This window comes from Podarcis raffonei, chromosome 1 (genome assembly GCF_027172205.1).
Source record: "Podarcis raffonei isolate rPodRaf1 chromosome 1, rPodRaf1.pri, whole genome shotgun sequence".
NCBI lineage: Eukaryota > Metazoa > Chordata > Lepidosauria > Squamata > Lacertidae > Podarcis > Podarcis raffonei.
This window is the reverse complement of record NC_070602.1, coordinates 112,192,640-112,207,975: the sequence shown is the minus strand read 5'-3', so window position 1 is coordinate 112,207,975 and position 15,336 is coordinate 112,192,640.

The following is a 15,336-nucleotide window of genomic DNA, read 5'->3' as shown; positions in this document are numbered from 1 at the left end:
ACGCTCCTTCAGGTATACTGGACCGAGGCTGTTTAGGGCTTTGAAGTGCAACAAGATTTCCTTTTTTATTTGGCTTCCCTACTTTGTGCTCCCAGCTGGCATACAGGTACCCCTCTGGAATTATTAATCCTCTGATATCTTGGCATTTTAAGCTGGATGATGTGGGAGCGAAGGTGGAGTCACATAGCTCTGTAATTGCTACTTGACATCTCTAGTTCTTGAGAACAGTGAAAATTGATGTCTCATTTTATCTATGTAGACTTAGGTGCTGTGATTTTATCCTTCTCAAGAATTGGCCTCAGGAGAGCATTAAAACTCTTTGTTTCATATTGCAAAACAAATTCCCTCACTATAAATCAATCTAAATCAAAAGTACTAATTTTCTCAAAAAGTCGGAAATCCTATAAGTGGCAATTAGATGGAAAACCTATTGAACAGGTCTATAAATTTCAATACCTGGGAGTTTTTCTCCAATATAATCTGGGTTGGAAGGCGCATATTGCACATACTTTAAACAAGGCCAAGGCCCTATCCTTTGCGCTTTTGCGCTTTTTCTTTTCGGACGGGGCTCTTCATGTTCCATCTGCCTTGAAAGTATTCAAAGCTAAAGTAATTGCAACATTGGCATATGCTGTTCCTTTATGGGGGGCCGCAGTAAACTTGATGCCCTTGGAGGTAATTCAAAATCAATTTCTAAGACGACTGCTAAAACTTCCTCAGTGCGTTAGTAACGCAGCTATTCGCTTAGAATTAAAAACTACATCTTTAGAAAATACTCTGGAGGCGCAGCCTTTGTTACTGGTTGTCCCTAAGGCATAGGCTCCCGAATCTGTATCTGATCCAATGCCTCTGGAGAGATGATTTTCCCGTCCTAGGGGCAAAAGAGATCCATTCTAAAGTAGTGACCTATGGATTGTCTCCATCAGAATTATTGGAATCGGACCTAGCCACAGCAAAAAAAACCCTCACTCAAAAACTTGAGGAGATTGACCTACAACAAAACACCATTTTGGGTAGTGGCACTTGCTCACCATTAAATCTTGGCATAGTGCCCTCACAGCAGATACCATCTTATTTGACTTCTATGTCTGTAGCGGCCCACAGATATGCCTTTATTAAGGCAAGAGTTAACGCCTTTCCTTCCAATGTCTTGAATAATAGATTTTCCAATGGTCAGATCTCAGCGGTTTGTGTATGTGATAATAGATCTATAGAATCTTTACAACATATACTATTCTGCTGTTCACTACATTCAGTTTCTCGGATCAGATTTTTGTCCCCTTTATTATTGGAAATTTCAGGTGACTCCTTGGAAACACAGCTAATACATTTATTGCAAGATTCTGATCCGAATAGGTCCCTTTCTGTTGCCAGATTTCTGATAACAGTATTAGCTTATAAGAGGAAAAATGGATTACTCTATGATTATTGATTTTGCCTAAATAATATTGATTTATACTGATAATTTGATATTTTAAGCGCTATATTGTTCTTATTTTAATGGAATTTAGAAACTTACAGTTTGAGATGTACTTGATTTAAACGTATTTTAATTAATTAATTTTATCTTGTTATACCTGTTTTGCTGTATGATGTATTGAATATGGGCCTATGGCCGTAATAAACTATCTATCTATGTAGACTTAGGAACTTTACCTGTGTGCCGACTGAAAGGCATCACATAAGCACTTCAGTTGAAGAAAAATCATCAATATTTAAAGCTTTCATAAAGTGTAATAGTAACATACTCTGCATCGCTAATGAACCGTTTTGTTCAGTTGTGTCTCATCTGCCCATTTACTGGCAGCCTTTGCAGAGTGTTAGCATGCTGTTTAAAAACCCTTTCACTTCAGAACAAATTGCATGGATCCACAGAGTAGCAATAATTACATGTACTAGATCTTCCGTTCAACTCATTTTTGTCAAAGCTGTGTGTAACATGCAGGCCTAAGATAGCTTTGGGTTAAGACACCTGTAAAGCCTAGTATTCTTGAACTGAAACTTAAGATGATTGCAGAAATACTGATTCATTAGTAACAAGAAAGCATGTAAAAATATACCAGCTTTGCACACAGGCTTCATCTGACTTTTTCCACTTAAGTTTTAGCAGTGCTTTTTTTCTTTAAAAAAGTTTGACTCAAAAATATCACCATTTTATAGTTCAATTTGGGGGGAAAATTTCAGCAAATGGACAAAAGTACAAAGATTCACAAAATGTTTAGGGGTATGTGTGCCCCCAGAAAAAAAGCACTGAGATTTAGTACCTGTAGGTTTTCATGGCTCACTGGAAGGACAGATCGTGAAGCTGAGGCTCCAATACTTTGGCCACCTCATGAGAAGAGAAGACTCCCTGGAAAAGACCCTGATGTTGAGAAAGATTGAAGGCACAACAAGAAGGGGACGACAGAGGACGAGATGGTTGGACAGTGTTCTCGAAGCTACCAATATGAGTCTGACAAAATTGCGGGAGGCAGTGGAAGACGAGTGCCTGGCGTGCTCTGGTCCATGGGGTCACGAAGAGTCGGACACGACTAAACAACAAGGTTTTCATTAAAATAACATGCAATACTACAGTGATAACATAGAAGCGCATTTCAGACAAATGAGCTTGGAAAAATTGGCAGATAAATGTAAAGTTATTGATGGTACTTGGTATTGCACAGATATTCCAATGAAATAAATTGCATCTGTTAAATTCTCTTTGCTTTACAGCCTTGCTTCCAGGGCCAGTAAGCATGGCAGCTCAGTAATCCTGTCCAGTACAATAGCATACAGTTAGTAGTGCTCATCTGTTCAATGTTGTGAAAAGTAAGCATGTGTACTTTTCTGCGCTCACTCATTCCTCTTATGGCTTAGTTCTTTTCCTATACAGCTGCCATTTTAATTTGTGCATCCCATACTACCCCTCTCACTATTCCAGGTTCCCTGTGCAGGCGATGTAAATGTTTCAAGCACTGTAAATCCTATTTTTTTTTTTTTAATTTAATATTTATTAGGATTTTCAAAAAACACACAACAAACAAGAACAAGAAATAAACAAAACAAAGGAGAAAAAAACAAACACAAAAATACAAAATATTCAAAACTAAACAACAATAAAAACACATAAAAGTTTCTGATACTTATTGTTCTTAACCTTATTTCTCAGACCTCCTCACACCTCCCCTTCTTGTATTCCCATTTAAATTGTCAGTTCAGCAAGTCCTTAACTTATTTCTTTACCTTAACTTATACATTTATTCTAACTTACTATTGTTTTACTTTCCTTCTTTTTTCCATTTCCTCCTTTTATTTTTAACAATCTTATTTTCAATTAATTTAAAAAGAAAAAACCAATTTTACCTTATTAAAGACACACATCCATACTTATACCCCATTAATTATTCTTAAACCTTTTTCCTAAAGTCGACCGACATTTCCCTTCCACGATTTGCCCAATTTCCTTACCATTAACTAAATTATAAAAAACAAATTATCCTTATGCACCCTTTGGATTCCCAACCTCCGCCCACCCTTTTCCCGGTTCCAGACCCCAACCAATGTCCATCAGTCTTTATGTTATTTATTTAGCCTGGAGATCTCACGTCCGAGGCCCTTATATCTCTCTCAGTTCCTTTCCGCCGGTCTCTTTGATGGTCCTTAATGTTAAGCCCCGAGTCTCGGAGGGGCTCCGGCCCAACAGAATCCATGTTGCTTCCAGCCAGTCCTCCATACTTAAAAGCAAAGCCTATGGGGTGCTCCAACTCTTGTTTCAGATTTCTTACAGATCCAAATGTCCCCAAAGCTCCAGCTTTCACCTTCAACCAATTTGTAATCCTCAGGTCTTCAGGTCTCCTCCCGAGGAGATCTTTCCATTTTCCAGATTCCCATTCAGACCAGGCTTTCCACATCCAATTTTTATTATCCTTTTTTGTCATCATGTCAGGCCTCATGTTGTAACTCTCCTTTAACTCCTGCAAATCTCCTGCTCCTCCTTCATTTTCTTCAAAAACAACACATTGCTCCATCGTTTCTACGCTTTCAGTTTCATTTATTTGTTCAGTTAAATAGGCTTCCTGTTTCAAGTCCTTATCAGGCTCCAAGCTGTTGTTTACTGTCCAGTGTAGTAATGATACGTTTGTAGACAAAGCCTTGTATTCATCTTTCAAGTTTCCCAAGAGAACGAAAACTCTGTCTAGTTCTGCTTGGAATTTACATACTCCAGTCATTTTTGTAGTGTAGTGTCCTTATTCCCCCTCTAGGGGGATTTTAGTTCCTTAATGTTCCTTTCAGCTCAAAACCAAAAGTCCAGTTATTTTGTATCAGCCCTCCTTATTTTTAACAAAGTTGTACCAAATAAACCAGCAGAAATAGCAGAAACAATGTTTTCTTTTTCCAGCTGACAGCTAGCTGACTAACAGCTCACTTGACAGCTGTCAAAATCTTCCATACACCAGGCTTTCTCATAGGGCGTTCCCGGGTCTGGGGGGGGGGGTAAAATTTCAGTCCCCAAGTTCTTTTTATCCTCCAGTAAATCTTATAGTGTCAAAACCGTGAAATCAAAATCTTTTCATAAAAAAAACAAGAAGCAGATTCTTTCGACCTTAGCTGCCCAGTCCTTTGCTTTAAATTGTTTACAAAGAGGGGGGGGTGACTTCCTTTTTAGCCCCTTCCCGCTCGTTCCAAATCCAGAATTAAAATTTTTTATAAAGTCCCAATCTCCGTATTACTCACGGGTTTATATTTTAGAGTCCAGTCGATCTTGGAAGAAGTTGGCGCTCTCTGTCTATGGCTTGCGGCTTCACTCCGTAGGTGAGGGAGTACTCTCAGCACCACGCCTCACCCTGCCTCCGTTCCGGAGCCTTTAAAAGGGCTCCGTCGCGGATTGGGGGGGCGCAAATGGTGCCCGCCGAGTCTCTGTGTTCACAGGCATCCGCGCCTGTGATTTTAAGGGTCCCCGCTTCGCCGCAGCGGCCAGACCCAGACGCTACGGAGCCGATTCCTTCCGGAGCTCGGAGGGAATCCGCCATTAAACAATGGCGCCAACCCGGAAGTCCTGTAAATCCTATTTTGACAGAAAGTGCCTCTGAACCTTTTGTGGACACAGGAGGAGCGGGAGATGAAAACACTGCTCAAAGAAAATCTTTAATAAACACTGGTTTTTTAAAAAATCTGAAAATCGGTTCTTCACATACATTTGACTTATAGATGACTGCCACCTTGTGGTGTCTAACTGAAGCTGTTCTGCTATGCAAGTAAACTGGTTGGCATCCGTCTGTCTTGGGAGACAATTGAAGAGTGCACCTTCAGAGGTGAATTGAAACCACTGGAAAGTTGCAGCTTCTGCTTTGACTGTAGGGACCAATACAGGAGAGACATGTTTTGCTGCAGCAGAAGCAGGTGAAGGTGCTCATGGTGTTGTGATGCAGGTGCACCATGGCCTTCCTTCTCTTTGCGTTCCTCCCAGCAGTCATTCTTCCTCTGGTCACTGCTGTGGATGCACGGCCTGACGGTCTTGCAAGGGATTCCCGCATGGCGGGGTGAATGTTGCCAGCTTTCACCTCCCATCTGCAGACATCTTTGTAACGCAGAGCTGGTCTGCCAACAGGCCTGGTGCCCGCTCCCTATAGAGCACATCCTTTGCAAGTAAACGGAAGGCTTGGAAGACCTACGGTGGCAGCTCAAATAAATTGATGTTGCTGTTTAAAAATCTGTAGCAGCCTTGTACAGTGGTACCTTGGGTTAAGAACTTAATTCGTTCCGGAGGTCCGTTGTTAACCTGAAACTGTTTTTAACCTGAGGTACCACTTTAGCTAATGGGGCCTCCCACTGCCACTGCGCCACTGCTGCGCAATTTCTGTTCTCATCCTGAAGCAAAGTTCTTAACCCGAGGTACTATTTCTGGGTTAGCGGAGTCTGTAACCTGAAGCGTCTGCAACCCGAGGGACCACTGTATTTAAGCACTAGTCAATGGGTACATGGAATTCTAAGCGGTTGCAGCCTGGCAAAGGGACAGCATTCTGCCTCTGTGTTGCACCCAGGAGCAGTGGCGAAGCTACATGCTCCAGCACCGGGGGAGGAGAGCAGGTGGGGGCATGGTTGGTACGTGTCCCGGGGGCGTGGTGCCCACAGGGGCGAAGCACGCGGTGTGGGGGTGCGTGGGGCGTGTCCAGGGGGGCGGCCGCGATGGTACCTCGATGGTGCCGGGGGCGGTGCGCTCCCCCCTCGTTCCTCCGCCAGTGCCCAGTAATCTAACCATTGCATTCTGCTGGAGCTTCCATATAGCGCACATTGTTGGTAAGTCTCAAGCTTACCAAAGAATGGGCTTCAGTCATCAGGCTATTCAAATGGGCACCTCCTAGGCACAAAAGTCACTTGGTCCGCTAATGACAAAGAGGTATCTTGGGGTACCCCCAAGCTCTATAGCTGCTTCTTCAGAAGAAGTGTGATCCTATCCAGAACAGATAATTGGCCTCTATTTTGAGACACAAGGATACTTAGCCACAAGGCCAGGATTCAGACTCAGCACGTGGGTCCTTATCCAGGCCACCGCTCTATTTGGAAGCTGGTCCAGAGGGAAGGGAATCTCCAAAGGACATTTGAGGCTCCAAAGGGGTTTCTTGCCATTGCTCACTGAGGAAGGAACCAGGAAGTAGCAAGGAAAAGGGATCCACTAATCAACAAAAGGTAAAAGAATTGAGGGGGGCAGGGAAATAGAGGGAATCCACAGCAAGGAAAAATAATCTTAAAATCCAAGGAAAAGTAGGTTTAAGAACACGTGGAGCGGTGCTGGACTTTACAGTGACAAGGACCCCATCTGCCCAGCTTGAAAGGCAGGGCTGGTCTGGGGACTGTGGGATGGCTCCTGCCCCAGCAAGGATGTTCATGTGACTCTGCCTGTCTAGTCAGTGGGAGAAGCCAAGCTCAGCATAAAGGCTGTCTTCCCAGAGTCTCTGGTAATAGAAATTCACGGTAAGAATTTCCTTTCAGTTGTGCAAGCCAGAATCTTTGTACAGACAAGACATTCATGAAGTCCTACTTTGGACAACCCTTTGTGCAGATTTCTTTTTTTAATTTAAGAATGAACCCAGTGACCCAGACCAGAAACAGACTGATCCGCCCATTCCTAGTGTGGTCTTACATCTGTGAGTGTTTCCCTAACCAGTTTAAAGTTGATAGCATGGTCACACGATGCAGAAAAGATTTCCCACAGCCTATAGGTTATCTGATAAAGGGATAAACATTATTATTTCTGAATTTCTTGGAAAGCACATAAGCCTTGTGAGCTGGAGTTTGGCTAGCCTTGTTGGTTCCGGCAGTGAGTTGAGTTTTCCCAATTCTTCCTGTGTTGTTGTTGTTTAGTCGTTTAGTCATGTCCGACTCTTCGTGACCCCATGGACCAAAGCACGCCAGGCACTTCTGTCTTCCACTGCCACCCTCAGTTTGGTCAAACTCATGCTGGTAGCTTCGAGAACACTATCCAAACATCTCGTCCTCTGTTGACCCCTTCTCCTTGTGCCCTCCATCTTTCCCAACATCAGGGTCTTTTCCAGGGAGTCTTCTCTTCTCATGAGGTGGCCAAAGTATTGGAGCCTCAGCTTCACGATCTGTCCTTCCAGTGAGCACTCTGGGCTGATTTCCTTAAGAATGGAGAGGTTTGTTCTTCTTGCAGTCCATGGGACTCTCAAGAGTCTCCTCCAGCACCATAATTCAAAAGCATCAATTCTTCGGCGATCAGCCTTCTTTATGGTCCAGCTTTCACTTCCATACATCACTACTGGGAAAACCATAGCTTTTACTATACGGACCTTTGTTGGCAAGGTGATGTCTCTACTTTTTAAGATGCTGTCTAGGTTTGTCATTGCTTTTCTTCCAAGAAGCAGGCGTCTTTTAATTTCGTGGCTGCTGTCACCATCTGCAGTGATCATGGAGCCCAAGAAAGTAAAATCTCTCACTGCCTCCATTTCTTCACCCTCTATTTGCTAGGAGGTGATGGGACCAGTGGCCATGATCTTCGTTTTTTTGATGTTGAGCTTCAGACCATACATTCTTCCTGTAGTTCTACCTGTAGGCCCCCAAAATTTAGCATTTCGCGGACTTTGGCGTTAGAAAGCCTAACGGTGAAGTCAACAGGAATTTTCCTTTGGTACTTTGGAACTTCCAAGCACACACAGTGCAGGCTTATATTTCAATAGACTAAATAGAGCTGAAATGACCTATCATTGCAGTACTGTAATAGGCTATTGATTCTAGGTACCATTTTCTATTTCTTTGTAATTGAATTGCGCACATAAACATAATAACGTGTTCATTTGCTGGATGGAGACGATAAAGGGAAAGCAGCATGTGGGGTCAGATTTACGATGAGTACCAGAGAACAGTGAAATAAACATTAATTTTCCTATTGTTTTCTGAAGGAATGACTATTATTAAAAAGAAAAAGAAAAAAAGAATTTGTGTGCATTTTAAAGGATGTATGATTTCACTTCCCCATCCTAAATTAGATGTCTGACAATTATTTGAGCAACCAATTCAGCATTATGATATTCTTGTGTACACATTTATGTTTCTTGCAGATTTTACTGCCTTTTCCTAATGCTGTTTTCATTTAGATTAAGGAAACATCAACTTCTGAGGCCTGATTCCACCACCACCCATTTGTTTTTTCTTTCCCCCCACAGAAGGTGAATTCTTTGCAATAAAAAGCAAAACAAAACAAGCCTGCAGCATTCTTCTAAAACTGATGCCAAGGTTGGTCATAGAACCTTTATCGTATTTATTTATCTGTCTCCTCAAAATCATGCAGAATTCTGATAGGGTGAAAGTCTATTAAAATCATTTAGGTAGGCGATGGCAACCAAGGAAATTTCTGAGAAATAGGTGGGGGGGGGGTTGCCTAAGGACCCCCAAAGGAAACTCTAAAAATGCCTGCTTTTATGTGAAAATAAACAAACTGGAAGATATAGGCCATGATCTAGGTCACTATATTTGAATAGGATTCAATCACATCCTTGCAAATTTGGGTTGCACAACTAAAGTTGATTTGGCACTTTTGCACATAAAAACTGCACCCCCCCAAAAAACCCCCCCAGCAACCCAGATTTTTTTGCAATCAGCGTCACAGGAAAATGCTCTCGAAAGTGTGTTCTTTCCTTTTCACAACAATATATAACCTCCCTGCAAACAAATCAGAACAAATGCTTGGTAAACAACTGATGCCGTCTAACCACCCTGCCAAATTCTGCAAACAAAGCAGGATGGATGTTCAAGAAACAGGTCGCTTGGAAATGACCCTGCTCATGGCTCCTGCATAACATGTAGTTCAACATTGCAGAGTTTGCAAATTGTCTTGATTTGTTCAGGTAACATGGGTTGTACAAGCTCTCAATAACAGTGCAAATATAAAAATCTGGGTAGAACCACATTGGTGGTGGTGGTGGTGGTGGTTAATAAACTGCCCTATACCAGGGGTCTCAGGGCGGTTCACAGAATAAAATCAAGATATAAAACCACAAAATACATAATAAAAATAAAAACAACAACCTAATAGTCCCCCCAAAAAAACACATTTTAAAAGGGCATAGGATGAAATCAGATGAACCAAAGGCCTGGTTAAAAAGGAGCGTTTTTGCCTGGCGCCTAAAGGTGTACAATGAAGGCGCCTGGCGAACTTCCCTGGGGAGAATATTCCATAGACGGGGAGCCACTGCAGAGAAGACCCATTCTTGTGTTGCCACCCTCCGGACATCTCAAGGAGGAGGCACATCAAGAAGAGCCTCAGAAGATGATCTCAGGCTCCAGGTAGGTTCATATGGAAAGAGGCAGTCTTTGAGGTATTGCAGTCCTGAGTCGTTACCCCAGTTTACAGCAATGTTATACTGGCACTGAAGGAATATATATATGTAAGTTTACAGGTTGCACCCAGTGAGGCCATCCTGCTTATGCAAGGACTTCCACTTGTGCAATCATACTTTTTCACTGTCTCCTTTCTCTGTGATGGCCGAAATGTGCTCCTGAGGGTTGGGAAAACCCCAGAATAAAACTGGGCTGCACTGGTAGATGAATTACACAATTACAAGCCTGGTAGATGAAGGGAACGCAGTGGATGTAGCCTACCTTGATTTCAGCAAGGCATTTGACAAGGTGCCCTATGATATTCTTGTAAAGAAGCTGGTAAAATGCGGTCTTGACTATGCTATCACTCAGTGGATTTGTAACTGGCTGACTGACCGAACCCAAAGGGTGCTCATCAATGGTTCCTCTTCATCCTGGAGAAGAGTGACTAGTGGGGTGCCACAGGGTTCTGTCTTGGGCCCGGTCTTATTCAACATCTTTATCAACGACTTGGATGATGGACTCAAGGGCATCCTGATCAAATTTGCAGATGACACCAAACTGGGAGGGGTGGCTAACACCCCAGAGGACAGGATCACACTTCAAAACGACCTTGACAGATTAGAGAACTGGACCAAAACAAACAAGATGAATTTTAACAGGGAGAAATGTAAAGTATTGCACTTGGGCAAAAAAAAATGAGAGGCACAAATACAAGATGGGTGACACCTGGCTTGAGAGCAGTACATGTGAAAAGGATCTAGGAGTCTTGGTTGACCACAAACTTGACATGAGCCAACAGTGTGACGCGGCAGCTAAAAAAGCCAATGCAATTCTGGGCTGCATCAATAGGAGTATAGCATCTAGATCAAGGGAAGTAATAGTGCCACTGTATTCTGCTCTGGTCAGACCTCACCTGGAGTACTGTGTCCAGTTCTGGGCACCACAGTTCAAGAAGGACACTGACAAACTGGAACGTGTCCAGAGGAGGGCAACCAAAATGGTCAAAGGCCTGGAAACGATGCCTTATGAGGAACGGCTAAGGGAGCTGGGCATGTTTAGCCTGGAGAAGAGGAGGTTAAGGGGTGATAGCCATGTTCAAATATATAAAAGGATGTCACATAGAGGAGGGAGAAAGGTTGTTTTCTGCTGCTCCAGAGAAGCGGACACGGAGCAATGGATCCAAACTACAAGAAAGAAGATTCCACCTAAACATTAGGAAGAACTTCCTGACAGTAAGAGCTGTTTGACAGTGGAATTTGCTGCCAAGGAGTGTGGTGGAGTCTCCTTCTTTGGAGGTCTTTAAGCAGAGGCTTGACAACCATATGTCAGGAGTGCTCTGGTGGTGTTTCCTGCTTGGCAGGGGGTTGGACTCGATGGCCCTTGTGGTCTCTTCCAACTCTATGATTCTATGATTCTATGGTGGGAGGAGAGGGAAGGGATATTGCATTGTACAGGCCAAAGCCCTTGCACAAATGGGTTGACTTTGTTGGATCTGTGCTCTAGGAGCACCAGCCCTACCATTAGGCACAATGAGGCAACTGCCCTTTATCACTGCAATGCTGGGAGGGGGCATGCAGCAGCAAAGTGTCAAAGGACCAAACTTTGCATGCCATGGCGTGGAGGAAGAAGATATAATCTCAGCCAGAATTGTAGCAAAAATCAGTTCTCAGCTCTGTCATCTTTTGGGGTGGGGTAGGGCAAGGAATAGCAGTGGCATCTTGTCCTTCGCCTCAGGTAGCAAAATGGCTCAGGCCAACCAAAGCAGCAGCTCTCGTTTGAAACCTTGAGCGAGTTCCCAAATGCTCCTTTCAAGCTCCCCTCAAACTCTTTCCCTCCGAGGCAGTTTAGCATCGCAAAGGTAGAAATGGAGCGAGGCTCCTTTGAAAGAAGCGAAGCTCCGAGGCTCTCTGAGTGCGCGGGCGGCAAGCCCTAAGATGTTCAAAGCAATTGCTTCACTAACCCCTCAGCATTTTCCCTGGCTGGTTTCCTTGGTGCCCTTCCACAAATTGATACGCTGAAATGCACACTGGGCTGGAATAAAAACGTTCAGGGTAGGATTTTGAATTGCACATTGGAATCAGATTCGCCCGCAGAGGCGGCGGCTGCCCTTTCCGTGGCCTTTGTCAAGGCTGTTTCAAAGTGCCTGTAGACTTTCCCCCTTTGTCTCGTGCCAGGGTGCTTGCAGAAACTTCGCTGTTTGGCTGACCTTGGTGGAGCAGAAAAGGGTGACGTGTCGGCAGATGCAGAGGGATCATTCCTTATGCTTACTGTTAAGTTGTGGGTGAACATATCAGACGACACAGCAATTCTTCAAACAGCTCTTGTTTATTCACAGGCCAGAACAGAACTGAACTGAAGGGTTCAGCCAGCCTGCTTATATAGAGCTCCACTACAATGCAACTGTAACCATTTTCTGTAACTATCCAATCACTGAACGTCACTTTCAACCCCCTATTTGCATATGTGGACCTGAGTGAAAACTATCTACAGTATCCCCCTGCTGGCCCAGGGTGAGAACTTCAGTACATAACACAATTGTGAACTGTCCACACGCTGTGCTGCTAAGCATTGCCCGATAAAGAACGGGCCCTTTGTAAGTGATGGGATCAATATCTGGTCAGGCACTGGCGGAAGCTGTATGATTTTCAAAACTAGGGTTGCCATATTTCAAAAGTTGTAGAGCTTTTGGGGGGTGGGGCAAAGTTGTGGAGCTTTTTTCTGCAAAATCTCCCAAAGATTTGATGTTCTTGAGCTAAAACCAACCCTTCCAACATGGGTTGCCATACACCCGGGTTTTCAAGGACATACAGTGGTACCTTGGGTTACATATGCTTCAGGTTACATACGCTTCAGGTTACAGACTTCGCTAACCCAGAAATAGTACCTCAGGTTAAGAACTCAGGATGAGAACAGTAATCGTGCTCCGGCGGCGCGGCAGCAGCAGGAGGCCCCATTAGCTAAAGTGGTGCTTCAGGTTAAGAACAGTTTCAGGTTAAGAACGGACCTCTGGAACAAGTTAAGTACTTAATCCGAGGTACCACTGTATTTTTGGAATTTCCACCCGGACACTGTTTTCGATGGACGAATCCCGGACGTATGGCAGCCCTATTCAAAACTAAAACCAAAGCTGACCCCTCCCCCTAAAACCACTTATTTAGAAAGAATCATGGCATAGATTCAGGGGCACAGCAACATTTGCCAGTGCCTGGGGCAAGTGCGCTCTTTATTCTCTACTTTCCTGAGCCCTCACTGCTGGAGCTAGGCAAGGTGGGTATGGCAGAGATATCTGCCTGGTTCTCCCCCAATTATGTACCCAAGGCAACAGACCCCCTGGCACCCCACACACTATGCCACTGCCTAGATCCTCTGCAATGTTGAAAACAATATGGCAGCTGTATTTGGCCAACGTGAGGAAAGTGGGAATTTGGCTTTCTTAGAATGCCGTTTCTTTTCAGGGAGACAGGGGCATGGTGCATAACAGTACTACAGTCAAACCTTGGTTCTCAAACGGCTCTGTTTTCGAACGTTTCAGCTCCCAAACACCAAAAACCTGGAAGTAACTGTTCCGGTTATCAAACAATTTTTGGAAGCTGAACGTGCTACGCTGCTTCTGTTTTGAGTTTCCCCATTGTATTGAGGCTTCAGCTTTCAGTTTTTGGTTATCAAACATTTCGGAAGTCGAACGGTCTTCTGGAACGGATTACGTTTGACAGCCGAGGTTTGACTGTAGCATTTGTTTCACATAAATGACCTCAATACGCACAACAACCCTGTAGGGTTGGACAGTCATTATGCCATATTGCAGACAGGTTCTGAGGCTGCAAAAATGGTGCCTTCTTAAGAGTTAAGAGTTGAACCAGGGGCTTCCTGGGTTTCTGCTCACACTCTTAGCCATCTTGCCACACCAGCTCCCCTCTAGATATGCCTTCAGACATAGTGTATGGTGAGGGGCTATAGATCAGTGATGGAGCACATGGGGAAGGTCTCAGGTTTGATCCCTGGCAACTCTAGGTATGGCTAGGAAACCATTTCTGCCTGAGACTGTGGATAGCTGCTGCCAGACAATATTGACACTACAGTGGTACTTAATTCGTTCTGGAGGTCCGTACTTAACCTGAAACTGTTCTTAACCTGAAGCATCACTTTAGCTAATGGGGCCTCCCGCTGCTGCTGCACCGCCGGAGCACGATTTCTGTTCTCATCCTGAAGCAAAGTACTTAACCCGAGGTAATATTTCTGGGTTAGCGGAGTCTGTAACCTGAAGCATATGTAACCTGAAGCATATGTAACCTGAGGTACCACTGTACTGAGGTAGGTGGACCAATGAAATGACCTGGTATAAGGTGATTTCCAATGTTATTTTGCTCTTGTGGCTTCTCCCACTCAAGAAAGTATCAGTGAAGCAACCTTGTGAAGCTGTCATTTCCCTTCTTTCCAGGCTTTCTAGAATTAGAGATGTCAGAGAATTCTGACAGAAACAGAAACAAGAGCAGAAACGGGTGAGGCTCACTTATTCTTCACATCTCCAGAACTGAAATCAATCCAGCAGATGTGATTGGCATGAGCTGTTGTTGCTGTTTTCGGTCTGCAAATGGCACATAACGATATGTGATTGATTGATGACAGGTCCTTCCCCCTCCATTGTTATTGCGTTTCCTTTGCCTTGAAGTGAGTGGTGTGGGATAACGTGATTCATTTTGTAGAATGTCTCTTTAGCAGGCAGTGAGACAAAGAGTGAAGTTTTTGTCAGAAGCCGAACTGCAGTAGAAGGGAAGCAGCACTGCTTGCATTTAATATGGGGTGAAACAGAAATCAGCGCCTTCTTACTAAGGCTGTGCAACAGAGACTGCCAAGGCCTGAATACCGATCCCAATCGGGCATATTCAGGAGGTCTTGGACCTCGGACTAATAAGTTACCCACAGCCACATATCCTTGCAAATTGGGTTGGATGGACTGATGGTCAGGGATGGGGCATCAGTCAGAAAGGAGAGGCAGGCAGGGCAGGAAAACTGGGGGAAGGTCCTGACCAGCAGTTGCATCTTTCTGGGAGAAGATAGGCCCAACGCAGTAGCTCTCCTTCCAGCCCAACACCCTGCCCTTGAGGAAAAGAGGAAATTATGAGACCTGGGACTCAGTTTTAAGTGTGTTGTAAAGTGCATTATACAAATGTGACACTAGATGGCGATGGTGAAGTATGGCAAATTCAATATATTTTTCAAAACTTTTTTTAAAAAAAGCATTTTCACAACGTTTTTTATATGTGTCTAGATCCCACCCTATTATAGATTCAGTCAATATATCTGACCAATCCATTTTTACTTATAATGGAAATGACAGACAACCCCCCACTCTTGAAAAAACAGCAAAGTGGTATGCTAGATACAGTGGTACCTCAGGTTACATACACTTCAGGTTACATACGCTTCAGGTTACAAACTCCGCTAACCCAGAAATAGTGCTTCAGCTTAAGAACTTTGCTTCAGGATGAGAACAGAAATTGTGCTCTGGCAGCGCAGCAG